This window comes from Schistocerca serialis, chromosome 3 (assembly GCF_023864345.2).
Source record: "Schistocerca serialis cubense isolate TAMUIC-IGC-003099 chromosome 3, iqSchSeri2.2, whole genome shotgun sequence".
NCBI classification, from domain to species: Eukaryota; Metazoa; Arthropoda; class Insecta; order Orthoptera; family Acrididae; genus Schistocerca; species Schistocerca serialis.
This window is the reverse complement of record NC_064640.1, coordinates 567,419,440-567,437,194: the sequence shown is the minus strand read 5'-3', so window position 1 is coordinate 567,437,194 and position 17,755 is coordinate 567,419,440.

Here is a 17,755-nt window from a genome sequence, read left to right as displayed (position 1 = left end):
CCTTACCCCATCTGACACTCTTCTTTTAATGCCTCTGTGATGGATCTAAATACAGCGACGCCCAGCATCAAAATCGCGCTGTTTTCTTATGAGCGGCCGAGAAACGTTTTCAGGCACATTGCTGCCCAGAACTGACGCGAAAAGGCCTAAGGGAATGTCATAAAGGGCGTCAATGAAGTCACCCCTTCTCTTGAGGCGTTAATTTTCGTACGTTTCACAATAGAAACCGACAGTTTGCAGTGCGATGTACAAGGGGACTACAGTGTCGTCAACCTTGGAGGCAGCTAACATCCCCAGACGACTCAACGCTTCTCTAAGGAAACAAAGGGCTGTAACCTCACTGAACTTTGTCGCACCCCTCGGGAGTGGAGAGCGGCCGGAATGTTTGTTCTGGAGTACAGGGTGAAAGCACTAGCGACCATTCAAACCCATTCGATGAAATTCGAACGTGATCTGAAGCAGCAAAGGGTGTTTATGCTTTTTTATCCCTCATTTTTCTCGCCCCCCCCCCTGTACTTTTAGCACGAAAGGAGAGTGGGTTGACTGGGGTGACTTTGACACATGCTGAAATAAAATGGCACGGGGTCCATCCCAGACGCCTTAATTCGGTAACACCCTCGACGTCATCCATGCACCTGTGTTAAGCACTTTAAGAATGTACCTGCTTCCTGGCGCCTGCGGAATGGGCAATACTTCGACACCCCTCAGGTTTTGCATGCGGCAAGCGGCTATCGCGCAGCCGCCTAGGAATCGGTGACTATTTGTCTCCGTGGAGGTATATTGTTGAAGCGCTCAACAAAGGTGCGCGGATGGTGGATGGCACCAAAGCCCCCCCCCCCTGCATCTCCCCCTCTCCCCCCCCCCCCCCCCCCGTCCCAATGTGGTCACACTACTGTGCGTAAAACAGGCAGGTTGAAAAAAGGACACTTAGCCTTCTGTGTATCGGCTAAATTCAAGGTTCCGTCGAATGGTTTTGAACGACCCCAGGGAAGGAAGGGACGAAGATCGGGTTTAACGGCCAGTCGACATGAAGGTCATTAGAGATAGAGCTCAAGTTTGGATGATTTCAAGGAAGGGGAAGAAAATCGGACGTGCCCTTGCGAAGGGACAATCCCGGGTTTTGCCTGCAGCGATTTAGGGAAATCACGGAAAATCTAAATTACGATGGCCTAACGCGGGTTTGAACCATCGTCCTCCCGAATGCAAGTCCAGTGTGCTAATCGTTGCGCCACGACACTCGGTGAGTCGTCCCGGGCGGATGGGTTGGGGGTGGAGGCTTATCAATCTCGAAGGCTGTCGGTTGTCGAAAATGTTGTCGTGCTGCATATGAGATATTGAATCTTCAAATGCGTGAGGATGAACACAATGAGGGAAGGGATGGTTTTATTCACGGTCTTTGACACCTCCTGGGCTTTTCGTGCCAGATCTGAGCAGCAGTGTGTCTCAAATGTTTTCCTCGCCACCCATGAACAACGTGATTTCAACACTGGTCGTCGCAGTACTGGCGTCAAGAGGAGTGAGATGTAGGTACGGGGAAGGGGGGAGACATGATCTCCTTATGGTGTGGCAGGTCCGCTGCTGGGTAGGGGTGTGGTGAAATTTGATGCCAATGTGACATCATTAACCCACCTTACATCTCACATGAGCTTCTGAGCTCTAACCTCTATTTGGCATGTGTCGACACCTTATTGATTTTAACCGTTTCCGAGACCGAGGGGCTAGTCGGAAGGTGGCAAGCTTCTACACAACTGCGGGAGAAGGTCGTAGGCACCTGATAACCATGACGAGGTTTCAAAAACTGGGTCTCGAATTTTGTTGCGCAGCGTATAAAGAAAGATTATCCTGCAAGTTTCTCATTCAGATATCTCATTTAATATTTGTTTGCGAAAGAATAATGTTAGGTCTCGTATAAAGGTGAGAAATGTCCACCTGCATGTGTCGGAATTGCAGTAGTAGGATCGTAGACTGTTGAGTCTGCGGTTTACCGTTTTGTGGCACTGGTGCTTGCATTTGACGCTATATCACGACTTTAATGAGAATTTGGAAGCGAGAGAGTCATTTCCCACCCCATGCATGTTCTCGTAGACCTCACAGGACTAACGCCAAACAGGACACATTTTCTCGGACGTGCAGAAACGTACAACTACTTCACGTACCTGCTCAGGAAACTGTAATGTTTCCAACAAAATAACTATATACACGGACAGTGCGACGGTGTCTGGAGCACCATGGACTGTCAATCAGGCTAAAATTGTCACGCCTTCCCTTGACACGTCTGGCGAAAGAAGTACGTCGAAAGTGATGTACACAATCATAGCGAAAAATGACATACAAATATATGTCACTCAAGACCACGTCCTCGACGTCAATCAAGATTAGAGCCATTGCTGCTGCCAGAGGTGGCTGCTCTGTGTATTAAATCTCACACTAACTGTGCCCTCAGATCGCGTACATATTTAATTATTTATTCTTTCTAGTGTATTGTGTGCGCAAAATAAGTAAAATATCGGTATTTGATATCCTTCGTGGTGATGCAGTTTTAAACACCAGCTGATTGTTAATGAATTTAAGTAACTGAGCTATTGTTCATAAATCCAAATAAATGAATCATGAATTTAAAAAAATCATTTACTCTTATCATCATGCACCAAACACGCACACGTCATGCACTCGTTATGCTTTACTATCCTTACCTATACAGATCGATGTTGTCCTTTTCTTTCTCTAAAGATACCTAGTCGCTATCCACCCGAAAGTCTTCCGTCTATTACGTCTTCAAATCCGGTAATCACTTCTTGGGCACGTGTACAGCGATTCACGTGGTCACATGCCATCAAAAAAGTGGTTCAAATGACTCTGAGCACTATGGGACTTAACATCTGAGGTCGTCAGTCCCCTAGAACTTAGAACTACTGAAACCTAACTAACCTAAGGATATCACACACATCCATTCCCGAGGCAGGATTCGAACCTGCGACCGTAGCTGTCGCGCGGTTCCAGACTGAAGCGCCTAGAACCGCTCGGCCACACCGGCCGACTCACATGCCATCCCCATTTTTAATTCATTTCTCCAAGTTTTCCATATCAGTAGGTTCACTGCTAAATTAGTTTCCCTGTCTCTCCTGTGATAAACAGTAGGCACCATTATATTGTCACCGACGAACCCTCAATCTTTTTCATGGTTTTTACATTAAAAATCTGTCTATTGTGACGGATGTAATCGCACCCCAGTGGAGTTGGGACTGGATACAAAAATTTCCCAGAAGGTTAATGCCTTGTCGATGCCACAATACTGTTCTGTCATTAGCTCTGTCTCACTTCTTCGTAACTGTCAAATCCTTCTTTCATCTCAATGTCTTCCAAGTATTTCTTCCTAGGCCGACCTCTTCATTTCTTTCTCAGGACTTCCCCTTCAAAAACGTGAACGATGAAAATGTTGTCTGATGACATATACAGTAAATTTTATTTTTTTATATTCCTTTTCCTGTAATAATATTCTTCATTCGTAGACTTCCCTTAAGGCCTGAAGGTTGGTTTTTCTTTCGCCCAGCCTGTTAGCATTTTCCACAATAAACACGTTTCAGCAGTTTAAGTATGTTACTTCTCATTTCACCCACAGTCCAATTTTCGATTCCATAGAGCATTGTATTCATTACAAATGACTTTTCTAATGACTTTCTGATCTGTAAATTCAGTCGTTTGTCGGTTAAAACGTTCATCTTAGTCATAAATGATTGTTTCGCCAAAGCAATGCTTTTCTTCAATTCCATTAAGCATCTCTGGTCCTCTGTGATAATGTTATTGAGATAGCAAAGTAATTTCACTTGGTCATTAATGACGTCATCAACATTTATATTGGTTTCAGTTTCTTCCATATTTCTTCAAAGTACAATTAGTTTCGTTTTTCATTTGTTCCCTTTAAATTTCCATAGTTTCAGAGTGTCTCATAGGACTCCGAGCATTATATTCATTCCTTTTTCGGTATCTGCAACTGTTATGAGTCATAAGCCAATCTGATACGACGTACACATTCACCATTGTCTTTTACTACATTTGTCCAATCCTTCATGATCTGAAAAGCTTCCTCAATGACCATATTAAATAAGTATGGCTTCAATGGCTCTGAGCGCTATGGGACTTAAAATCTGAGGTCATCAGTCCCCTAGAACTTAGAACTACTTAAACCTAACTAACCTAAGGATATCACACACATCCATGCCCGAGGCAGGATTCGAACCTGCGACCGCAGTGGTCGCACGGTTCCAGACTGAAGCTCCTAGAACCGATCGGCCACAGCGGCCGGCAAATAAGTATGGACTGACTACATTTCTGATACTATAGATTAATCATTTTTCAATCCTTCCACTTCAGTATTATTTTCTTTATAGTTCTGAACAGTAGCTTCTAGGTCACCTTGGAAAAAGGTTTTTCTACGTCAATGAAGATAATAAAAATCGATGTATTTATATCCATACATCTCTACACTAGCATGCGCAAGGCCAGAATTTTATCTCTCGTTCTTCCGCCGTCTCTATCTTCCAATTGGTGTCCTTCAGTATACTTACCTCTGTTTACTTTTATACTAGCCTTAACGATGTTAATGATTATTTTGGAGGAGTGTGATAACATTGATGATGTTGTACATTGAGGTGACAGAATTCATGGGATACACCTAATCTCATATCGGACCTCCTTTTTCCGGGCGTATTGCAGCAGCTCAACGTGGTACGGCTCAACAAGTCGTTAGAAGTCCCCTGAATAAATATTCAGCCATGCTGCCTCTACAGTCATCCATAATTGCGAAAGTGTTGCTACCGCAGGATTTTGTGCACGGACTTTTCTCTGGATTATGTCCCATAAATGTTCGATGCAGCGGGATATGGGTGGCCAGATTATTCGATCTAATTGTCCAGAATGATCTTAAAACTAATAGCGAACAATTGTGGCTTTCTGATATGGTGCATTGTCATCCACACAACTTGGGGAATGTCAAGAACAATGAATGGCTGCAAATGGTCTCCCAGTAGCCGAACATAGCCATTTCCAGCCAATGATAGGTTCAGATCGACCAGAGGACCACGTAAACACAGCCCACACCAATTATGGGCCTACCATCAGCGTGCACAGTGCCTCGTTGACAACTTAGGCCCATGGCTTCGTGGGGTCTGCGTCACACTTGAACACTACAATCAGCTATTACCAGCAAAATTCGGGACTCACCTGATCAGACCGTGGTTTCCCAGTCGTCTAGGTCAAATCGATAAGGTCACGAGCCTAGGAGAGGCAATGTCGTGCTGTTAGCAAACGCACAAGCTTCGGCCGTCTGCTGTCATAGCCCAATGAAGCCAAATTTCGTTCCACTGTCTTAACGGATACGTTCGTCGTGCGTCCCACGTTGATTTCGGCAGTTATTGTACGCTGAGTTGATTGTCTGTTAGCACTGTCAAATCTCCACAAACGCCGTTGCTCTCGATCGTAAAGTGAAGGCCGCGGCCACTGCGTTTTCAGTGGTGAGACGTAATGCCAGAAATTGGGGATCCTCGACGCACTGTTGGCCGTGTGGATCTCTGAATACTGAATTCCCGAACGATCTCCGAATTGGTATGTCCCATGCGTCTAGCTCCCACTACAATTTCCCGCCCAAAGCCTGTTAATTCCCATCGTGCGGCTATAATCACGTCTGAAAAGATTTCAGATGAATCACCGGAATACGAATAACAGCTTCGCTAATGGACTGCCCTTTCACAACTTGTGTCCGCGATACTACCGCAATCAGTATATGTGCATATCGCTGTCTGAAATTTTTCATCTCTGTGTGTAATTGGTGCAGTGGACTGTTTCTGCTATTTTAGGTATGGTCCTGCATTGTGCGAAGTCCTTTAGCTTTTGTAGAAGTCAACTAGGGCCTATTACTGTGAATATTTGGTCTTTCATGCTGTTACCTAACTTTTTTCAGCAATTCTGCAGGGATGTCGTCAAAACTGCTTTTCCTTCTTTGAGACTCCAGGGGGCATCTTGAAATTCATGTTTCGTGATTGGGGACCTTTCATTTCTCTTTCACTCTCATTGAAGTTTCCAGTTAGATTATTTTCATTCTTGAAGTTCTTATCATAGTACAATTCTCCTACGTATTCTTTCCAACGAACACATGCCTCGTCCTTATCTATCAATAATATTCCCTCTTTATTTTTTACTACTACTGATTTGTTTCTAAGTTTCTACTGACAGTCTGATCTCCTTATAAACTTCATAATGTTTTGCCTTTAACGATCTTCCTCCACCTCTTCAGTAAAGTTTTGTTCCCTTCCTCTTTCCCTTCTCTGCATTTGTTTGTCATGCGGTTTTTACCACTTACGTAGTCATCTACATTGTTTTCCTTCCGGAGCTTATTCCTTTCCTGAGTTGGTTAGTATTTCTCCCCTCATCCAAGATTTTTGGAGCTACCGTTTACTTTTTCCTAAAATCTCGTTTGTTGCTTCAGTTACTCCCATCTCTTTGTTATTTTTCTGCATTGGCTCGTCACTTCCATTTGCTATTTTATTGATTCTTTCTTCAAAACTCATCTCTGTTCCTTCTGCTTTCAGTCCTTCTACTCGCCATTACCTTTTGTGGAGTGTCTTGGTTCTTTTAAATTTAATTTTGCACTTAGTTAACACAGTGAGGTTGTTATGTATGGCCCTGGATAGATGTGAAATCAGTTTATCTGATTCCTGTCCCTGTCCTTCGTCCCCTAGGTAATCTGACAGTAGTCGCCTAGTATCTTGCGCCTGTGATATCTATTATCTTCTGTGAAGAACTTCACATAATGTGTTTATTTAACCATATCGCTTTGATTGTAGAACTACCTAATTTTCACGTCTTCCATTTGTCTGCCCTAAGCCACAGATTCGTATGGTCTTATTGCCTGTACGGGATCCCACTGCCGCAATAAAATGACCTTTTATTGCAACATTTCCTTCTTTATTATTAGTTTCTAATAGTTCAGTATCCTCAAACACACTTTCCACTTCTTCCAAATTGTGAGCCCATGAATTACGATCAGGTTAACAGGTGTAATGCTCATTTTAACCATTATTAACGGGTCGCTTCTATGTCAAGTATTGAAAACATTATTTGAGCGGTTCCTTCTTCTTAAACTGCCACCCCATGCTTTCCTCTTTTCTCATCGCAACTTTAATTTAGTCTAAACTCCTCGCTGTGAAAATCTTCATTTCTTCCCGATCTTTTGCCTCATAAATATATTTATATACGTTCCGTGTTCCCAGCTTCATGGCGCTTTTAGACGGATTTTGTTTCATAATGACCTGCGAAGCCCTCTTAAATCTTCTGTCAGTTCTTGGGTTCCGTCATTCATAATCAGTTGTTAATTCCTCGTTAATGCCAGCTACTGTGGTTGTGTTCTACTCGGGATGTCATCAAAATCTTTAATGGAGGTGTTTCCCGCTGTCTTCTCTATTATATACTGTTGACAAAGATACAACTGGTTCATCCACCTTTAGGGGAGATTTCTCATCACCCCAAGGACGACAAAGTGCCTGGTAGTCAATTCGCTCATCTACCCTCGGAGGAGTCTTTGGCGACATTGAGGGGGACCACTTACACGGCGGCCACTCGCTTCCCTTTTACTCGACTTTTACGACGGGCGGAGATTACCATGGATCAGTTCTAATCCGCAACCCACACTGATAGGGATTGTGTAGCTGTGGATTAATTTTGTAGATTACAGCGGAAATGAGTGAGAGAAGAACCTCTTTGTCTGCAAGTGGTGTGACTGCCCCGTCGGTGGCGAATTACCAACATACGTGATTTCACATTTCACTGAATAGCACTCTTCATGGTCGTAGATCGACAAGTAAAGTGCTCATTGATACGATCAGAAAAAGATTGAATGAAAGTTTATAACACGTCATAATTAGTAAATAGTAACACAAGCAATACGCTGACAAACTTTTCTTTTTAGGCATATTGGGGGTTAGATTTCGAACATGTTTATTTTACTAAAATAACTTCAGGATGTTTGTAGTCTTCTGTTTGGTTTTTTTAGTCTGCTACTATTCATTGTCTTCAACGTCAGTGCGAACAATTTTCTTATCGGTATGTCGGTTGTACATCATTTTGGTGTTATTGTAATTAATTTTCAGGCCAACTATGACCTTTTCTATTAATTTCCTCCATTTGTTGTTGAAATTTACCTATACTTGAAGCAAACGGTACAGTGTTGTCAATAAAACGGGAGTGGTTCAAGTGGTGATAACGTTCGTTATTAATTTTCGCTGTATAAAAATGTGAAATATTAGCCCGAAACTGCTGATAATAGTGTTGGTGATACAATAACCGCAAGTCTCACTACAATTTCAAATCTCAGTTTGTTACTATTAGGATAAATTCAGAAAAAGCTGAAACTTTAACGTAAATGTAATTCAGTATAGTGACGTACGGTGGTCCAAAGTGCAGTTCCTAACATGCTATTAATACAAATTTTGTCACAACTACGTCAAAAGATTTATTGAAATCTGAGTTCATGAGTAGTAGTAATCATGCTCATTTCTCCGTTCTAAGTGATCTTTCACGATTTCCAAGTGGCCCATGGTACTATTTCCAATTCGAAAGCCTTTTCCTGATTAAAACGCGATTTTTCTTGTATGTAATAAATTTTACGTAATAATAATTGTATATATTTTATATTATGAAGCGGAGATAGGTAAGTTTATAGTTGTTTATATCCTGTCGGTCGTCTTTAAAGGGAACTATAACAATTACACCATTGCTCCAGTTTGGAAGAATTGTCTTCCTTGACAAAAATTTTGTCAGTCTGCTTTCTTATTACTATGTTTCCAGTCTTATCATTTCACTTGAAACAATCTTTCAGCACCATTCCTATCTTCATATCTCGAAAGGCTACACCAACTATTCTGGCGTTATTTCCAGGATGTGACTGACTGCCTCATTAAGGAGCTTTATTTCTTACTCATCTGTTGAACTAAACTGATGAGGCAAAAAATTATAACCATTACCCAGCACGACACTGATGACATTGCGTGCAACAGTGCGATGAGGAAGACATATAAGCCGGCAGAGACAAATGGTTAAGCATTCTAGCGACGATACGCGCGGCAAATGGTGAAGTCGACAGTCATAAGCTACTTTGACTAATGGTGAATTTTTATGGCCCGGCATCCTGGAACGAGCATCTCGGAAACGACTATTCTGATCACTTGTACCCGCGCTCCTGTCATGAGTATCCATGCAAACTGGTTGACGGACGTTGAAACCACGAGTAGCCGACATGGCGTTCGATGCCCGTTGTTAATCACAGAACGTAAAGATCGGAGTCTTGCGCTTTCGGTGAAACAGTGTGGGCGACGATCAGTGGCATATCTGACAACAGAGGAAAATGCTGGTGCAGGCACAAATGTTTCGAAGCACACCGATCAGCAGACGTTGCTAAATACGAGGAACCGCAGCACACGATCCCTACGGGTTCCCATGTTGACCCATAAACATTAATTACGCTTCCAGCTGAACAATGGATCAGTGGCAAAATGACGCTTGGTAGGATAAATCTCGTTTCTTGTAACGCCAAGTAGACGATCGTTTACGGATACGCCGCCATCCAGGATATCGGCTGCTCGAAACATGCACCACGCCAAACACAGGCTGGTGGTCGCAATATTTGATATGGGGGATATTCTCCTGGGTTTCTGTGGGACGTTTGACAGTAATCAAAGACTCCACGACAGCAAAGGACTACTTGAAGATTACTGCGGACCTTCTTAAACGCTTCAAGCTTGTATTCTCCCTACGGCATTGGCAACTTCCAGCAGGACAACTTTCCGTGTCACAAGGCCAGCATTGTTGGTTCAAATGGCTCTGAGTACAATGGGACTTAACATCTGAGGTCATCAGTCCCACAGAACTTACACTACTGAACACTAAAATTGCTACACCACGAAGATAACGTGCTATAGACGCGAAATTTAGCCCAAAGGAAGAAGATGCTCTGATATGCAAATGATAAGCTTTTCAGAGCATTCACACAAGGTTGTCATCGGTGGCGACACCTACAGAGTGCTGATATGAGGAAAGTTTCCAACCGATTTCTCATACACAAACAGCAGTTGACCGGCGTTGCCTGGTGAAACGTTGTTGTGGTGCCTCGTGCAAGGAGGAGAAATGCGTACTATCACGTTTCCGACTTTGATAAAGGTCGGATTGTAGCCTATCGCGGTTGCGGTTTATCAACCATCTGCACGAACAGTTCGACGACGTGTGCAGCGCATGGACTATCAGCTCGGTGACCATGGCTGCGGTTACCCTTAACGCTGCATCACAGACAGGAGCACCTGCGATGATGTACTCAACGTCGAACCTGGGGGTTCTGTTTACAGCATCATGATGGTCGCATCTGTGTTTGGCGACATCGCAGTGAAATCACATTGGAAGCGTGTATTCGTCATCGCCATACTGGCTTATCACTCGGCGTGATGGTATGGGGTGCCATTGGTTACACGTCTCAGTCACCTCTTGTTCGCATTGACGGCACTTTGAGCAGTGGAAGTTACATTTCAGATGTGTTACGACCTGTGGGTGTACCATTCATTCGGTTCCTGCGAAACCCTACCTTTCAGCAGGGTAATGCACGACCGCATGTTGCAGGTCCTGTACGGGACTTTCTGGATACAGAAAATGTTCGACTGCCGCCCTGGCCAGCACATTCTCCAGACCTCTTACCAATTGAAAACGTCTGGTCAATGGTGGCCGAGCAACTGCCTTGTCACAATACGCCAGTCACCACTCTTGATGAACTGTGGTATCGTGTTGAAGCTGCATGGGCAGCTGTACCTGTACACGCCATCCAAGCTCCGTTTGACTCAATGCCCAGGCGTATCAAGGCCGTTATTACGGCCAGAGGTGGTTGTTCTGGATACTGATTTCTCAGTATCTATGCACCCAAATTGCGTGAAAATGTTATCACATGTCAGTACTAGTATAATATATTTGTCCAATGAATATCCGTTTATCATGTGCATTTCTTCTTGGTTTAGCAATTTTAATGGCCAGTAGTGTAGGACTACTTAAACCTACCTAACCTAAGGACATCACACACATATATTCCCGAGGCAGGATTCGAACCCGCGACCCTAGCGGTCGCGGTTCCAGACTGAAGCGCCTAGAACCGCTCGGCCACATCGGCCGGCACCCAGCATTATTCTGCAGTGATTTAAGAAGCATGATATTTAACTCAGGTTGTTACACTATGCAATCAAAAGTATACGGACACTTGGCTAAAAACGACTTACGAGTTCGTGGCGTTATCCGTCGGTAATGCTTGAATTCAATATGGTGTTGGCCCACACTCAGCCTTGATGACAGCTTCCACTCTCGCAGACATACGTTCAATCAGGTGCTAGAAGATTTCTTGGAGGATGGAAGCCCATTCTTCACGGAGTGTTGCATTGAGGAGAGGTATCAATGTCGGTCGTTGAGGTCTGACACGAAGTCGGTTTTCCAAAATACGGAGCAACCACTCTACCATGAAATCCAAGTTTTCTCACCTCCCGCCTAACCGTCAAAGTACTTGCAGTGGACCCTGATGCAGTTTGTAATTCCTGTGTGATGGTGTGGATAGGTGTCTGCCTATTACAAATTACGACCCTCTTCAACTGTTGGCGGTCTCTCTTAGTCAACACAAGAGGTCGGCCTGTTCGCTTTGTGCTGTACGTTTCCCTTCACGTTTGCACTTCACTATCATATCGGAAACAGTGGACCTAGGGATGTTTGGGTGTTTGGAAATCTCGCGTATGGATTATGGTACAAGTGACACCCAATCATCTGACCACGTTTGAAGTCCGTGAGTTCCCCAGAGTGACCCATTCTGCTCTCTCACAATGTCTGATGACTACTGAGATCGCTGATATGGAGTACCTGGCAGTAGGTGACAGCACAATGCACCTAATATGAAAAACGTATGTTTTTTGGGTTGTCCGGATACTTTCTATCACATAGTCTATCTGTTCCACCACTTTCACGTGTTGTGTACCCGATGGAGCACACGTGTGACGCTTTCGGGTCACGGCTCGGCGCCCACAGGCCTCCAGTCCGTAATATAACAGAGCTGCATACCTGTGCGTAGCCATTTGATGTCACATACCTCTGGGAATCTTTTAATTGTGGAATCCGTGTCATGCAGAACTGCTGCTGCATTACAATCCAAATGTGGAGCGGCACTCTGTTAAGCGAGTGGCTGTAATTTTTTGGGCTCATCTGTTCGAAGCAACATTCGAAATTTGTAGTTATGTATCTATTGCCATATTGGTATGAAATTCATTCTGTAACGTACTGTTGTTACTTAATTTTATAATGTATACTTCCGTAGTCATAAATTAACGTAACCGCCATTTCTGATTTCTTGCCTGATGAGTTTGTTTGTAGTTTTGTAACTGCCTCTGCTCTGACCATACAGCACTAAAAACGACCTACATTTTAAGGTCGCTGAAGACCATTACATATTCAGAATTTTCTTACTGATCGTTAAAATGTAGTCGATTTAAATTTTTCATTTGGTCCTTATCAAACTCATTTCCTATATGTTGTCTCCTGGCTGATTGTGTTACGGACAAAAATGTAACTCCCTCGGCAAACTGTACTAAAGTGACAAAACTTTAACTTACGCATTCATACCGAAATTCTTCCCGGAAATCTCCTTCTGTCCCACTCTGGCATTAATATCCATCATAACTGCATCATAATCGTCTTGGTAGTCATTTATTAGTTTCCGCTTAATAATCATGCTTGCTCTTCAATCTAAGTGCAAGTAATTGCTACAATGAGTACCACAGCCAGGTAAGGGTAACCAATAGGCGTTGATTTAATCGTTTGGTTGGTATTCATTTCCTCATTAGCCGTCTCTACCATTCGTGCTGCAATGAATTCATGAATGATGTCGTGACCGAAGTAATATATCATCACAAGCGAGGCATTGTTCGGCACCAAAACTCTACAACAGGCAATGAATTTGACATCGCCATAATATAACCACACTTATTCGTAAAGAAATCCAACATAAACTCAGTGATTCACTGTTCCTGTTCACCGAAATTGATGCAGCAATCACGGCTCACAATCAGACATATTCCCTAATTCTGCATACGGCCAATGAATACCCATTGTGTTGACGTAAACACATCAGAATCCACCCATAGGATCGGCAACTCCGTAAATAAGGAACATAAAGTAATACCAACGTAAAAATTGAACTATGTGCCCCAGTTTTTGTTCTGCCACCGAAAACGACACCCAAAATGACTGACAATGTTGACGGAATCAGCGCCTTCCATGGTCCTCAGCATACAGATGAAGTCGACCAATGGGGAGCTGCCTGTTCTCGCAGTCAAACAGTTAATCAGTTAAAACTATAATCATGTTACCTAACGGTTCACTAACCAGGAACTTCTGTCTTAGTAGTAGTGTGTCATTGGTATGCATAAGGTAGAGTACGCATTCAAGATAAAAATTGGGTGTTTATTTAATTTAACTATTTATATATCAGTCTGTTTTTGAAACTCCTACAAATGTACCGTTGTAAAAGTAGATCCATTTTTACTGTTAAATAATGAGAGCGTGAATACACCCGTGTTAACTGCGTACTCTTACCCGCACAGCCGAATAAGAGTATGCGTTCAGTCGGGCCAGAGTTCTCACGTGAAACTGGTGGTAGTCTTCACCCCGCCGAGGCAGTCTTGAAGTTGTCGGTGCACACTCCACGGGAGTGAGGTAGTCTGACGCAGTCTATAAGAGAGATTGTTTCAGCTCCTGTGAACATTCACTTCTATTGTCATTATTGTACTCTCTTCCATTTCAATTGTACAAAGTTATCACGAAGGTTAATTTACAGCAGTGTAATTTAAACTGCCTGTACTGAATATACGATACTGAATAACAACTGTCAGTACTTACTGCCCTGGCTAAATGGCTAACGCCGAATGCAAACTAAAAAAACAAAAAAAAAACAAAAAAAAACATCGTCTCACCGTTATTAAATATAATCACTCTGTATTCAACCATCCTAAAACTCACATTCTCACTGTGCTCACATTTTTCGTAATTAATTTTTTTACGAGCTATGAGCATTTTGCCTTTCACAGAAGTAGTTCTTTTGCTGCTCAAGAAAATCCTGTCTCGTCCCTTTGGTTTTCGTTGCCCACCTTATTCTTATCCTTACCCTTTTGTTTGTTGGAGAGCATTCTTTATCGTTAACGAGGAGACGATCTTCGATATTTGGTTACCCCTTACACCCCCCCACCCCCCCACCCCCCACCCACCACTTATGTCAGTAGCAGAGGGCAGATGTCAGAATTGGGAGTATCCAACTGCACTCTTGCGGCACTGAATTCTAGCACTCTCGTAGTTACTGCAGGGTTTCCTGCACTGGCCCACTGTCTCCGGTGGTGTCACACTTGATCTAAACTGTAGGTTCCACTCTTGCCGTTACAAAAGAGGGAACAAAATTATCCATCGAATTAACATTACGGTTGTATTGCAAATTCCCGTTACTTCATATACTTTTGCTGCCTTCATTAGGGTAGCTGTCCGAAAGCACTTCTGAATAAAGTTGGTCAGTGGTCAGTACTCTTCGCTGGAAGGTCTTTAGATGGCAAACGTATAGTTGGATCTCACCACATGACAGTGAGCTTGTGCCGAGTGTGCAACGGAGCAATACCATGTAGCACAGCAAAGATCATGTAATAAATTTAAACGCTGACTGGTTAAAACAGCGTAAATTACGAGGTGTATACGTTGATTTTGATTCTAAGGAAACCGCTTTCTTATTTCAACACCAAGAAAGAATAGAGGAGCAACAGCAACGTCCGGTCTTCGTCACTAGCAAATTCCAGATTCCCGCCAAGTGCAGCAACATAGAGAAACTTGGAGTCCGTGCTTTCAGATAATGCGTACTCTTGACCGATCTTCCCTTCTTGCCTATCACTGAATGATTGCGTCACACTATGCAGCAAGTCTTAGTGCCAAATTTTGGCTGTTCAGATGATGAAGCACCTCCGCTGAACCTTGCCGCTTAGCTATCAGTTGGTACCCGAAGAGGATTCGATCATGTTAGCCCTGCGGCGTCATATCGCACACAATCCTATCCCAAGCTGTTCTTCCCTGCAAGGTAGCCAGACTTGAATGGTAATTCCAAATTTGGAGTACTAAATAAATTGTATGTTGGTTTGATAAATCATACGCAACAACTCTACACCTCACATGACAATACGCAGTCATATAACATAGCAGGCTATTGCTGAACGATTCTCAAAACAAATCTCAAAATTAATATCTGTAGAATCGTACAGTGCAACAGAAAATGCTCGTTTCACATGCATCTGCAGGAGATATCAGCTGAGGATTTTGCAATCAGGAGGTAAATCACAGTGGCATAATCGCAAGCCACTTCCTCTCTCACTTTGCGCACAATACTACCTGTTTTCATACAGAAAAATCCTCCGTGAAATGAGAACAGCATCTTCTAGGCCTAGTTGCAAAGTACATCTAAGAACTTATGCAGAAATAGTTACAGGCTCGGTACAGTTTCAGCCAATGTCTCTTCCCATTAAAGCTGCAATAGTTTATTAGAGTTTTTGTTGGCTGCACTATGTGCCAGGAGGATTACGTATTACTGATATCTCTTTTTCCCTGTCTGCGTAGAAACATTGTGGAAAACACGCTTTCGCGTAGCGAAATTTGTTCAGATGTGATTGATGTCGGTACTAGGCGTCTCGTGTGGCCTTAAGGACCGGCTATAGTGGATGGGAGTGGTGAGGACTTTCCAAAAATGGAGCAGCGCCAATTTACACATGCTAACTACCATCATTTCTTGTCTCTTCCTGTCGGAGCACAACCTGTTTCTCGTCCCCATCGTGTAACATATCATCGATATCAATGCCACCGATTTACGCAACTTAAAACAAAAAAAAAAACTATAACAGAATACAAATCGCACTGTACGCATTCTGCAATAAGATATTGGAAGGAAAACATTATAAATCATAGGATTAGGCTTACATAAGATTAGTTAAACGCAGGTGTGCACACTACATTATTCGTGGAATTGAAATAGGTCTTCAACACTGTCATACCCTCTACACACAGATACTTTCATCGTGATGGAGGATGCAGAACGGAGGCTCACGTGAAGAGCTGTGGTGCCACTCCGGTTTCTAATCTTGTCGCATGGCGTTCCATTGTCAGTTCACCTCTAACTGTCGCCGCGCCAAAGAAAGCTACAACAATGGTCAGCGAATTGATGTTCTGTGCTTCTCCAAACGTGGTCGCACTCTCCCTATGCATATTTGTCCTGCAGCAAACGAACCCATCTCCCTATTCAAGGTGCGCGACGCTTGACGACCGAGCGGACAATATCTGTCCTCTCTGGCGCTAGTTTCCTGTGATCGTTGAGATCCTGAAGCTTTCAGAGTATGGCCTTCCTATCCGCCCGGCTAGCCGCGCGGTCTAACGCGCTGCTTCCCGAGCAGGAAGGCGTGCCGGTCCCTAGCACGAATCCGCCCGGCGGATTAGTATCGAGATCCAGTGTGACAGCCAGCCTGTGGACGGTTTTTAAGGCAGGTTTTCATCTACCTCGTCGAATGCGGGCTGGTTCCCTGTATTCCGCCTCAGTTACACTATGTCGGCGATTGCTGCGCAAACCGTCTCCATGTACGCGTACACCATAATTACTCTACCACGCAAAAACATTTAGGGTTACACTCGTCTGGTATGAGATGTTCCCCAGGGAAGAGGGGGGGGGGGGCAGTGTCTACTGGGGCGGCGGTGAGGTGGGTGGACTGCTGTGGCCTGTTGTGGGATTGTGAACCACAGAGGACTCCGGTGAAACGAAGCCTCTCTGTCGTTTCTAGGTCCCCGGTTTAACACACACACACACACACACGCCTTTCTTAACCCATCGTCTCCCTATTGCGTGGCAGTCGTCGTATCTCGAGAAATGCGAGCAGCTAAACCAATGTCTCGATAGGTCAAGTATCCTGCACGTGCTGGTAGTACATTCTTGTTCTTACAGTAGGCATAACTCGTTTTTCTCACAACCAACCTGTACTTTAATGTGATTTCCGAATAAGAAACCCGGTATGTAAACCTTAATTACACACAGAATTTTGATGGCGTGCCATTCTTTTGAGGTGGGAGTGAAATGCCACTCACTTGCCTGACAAACTATTTACCACACCTCGTGCCAGTTTAAAGTTCGATGAACGCCACCCTCACGGCGTTGCAATTTTAATGGCCAACAGTGTAATTCGGCAAAGTCACTATTGTAGTGGTGACTGACTTGTTCTCGTGACTAGGTACAGTTAACAGCAGTACACGCAGCTGTGTGGAACAGCTGGTGATTACTGGCCGAGGAGGCTGAACATCTGAACCTTAAGGCGGCAAGTTCTGGGAATGCAATTGCTTGCGAGGACTAACACAACGGCTTGCTGTTAATATCATTCAATTTATTGACAGTCATAAGGAGCAATGATTGGCTTAGCCGACATGGATAATGGAAAGTACCTTCAGCATGTCGTAGTTAAGACTATGGCCTATGGTATTTTGTTACGGAAGAACAGAGAAGGTGCTGAGAGTAACGGGATTAGAATATATACTCCAAATAAATTTAATCTTCACGATAAGTATTTTATTGCTTTTATTAATAACTGTCATTAGCAAGTAGTATCTGCGATAGTATTAACAGTGAAAGGAACTA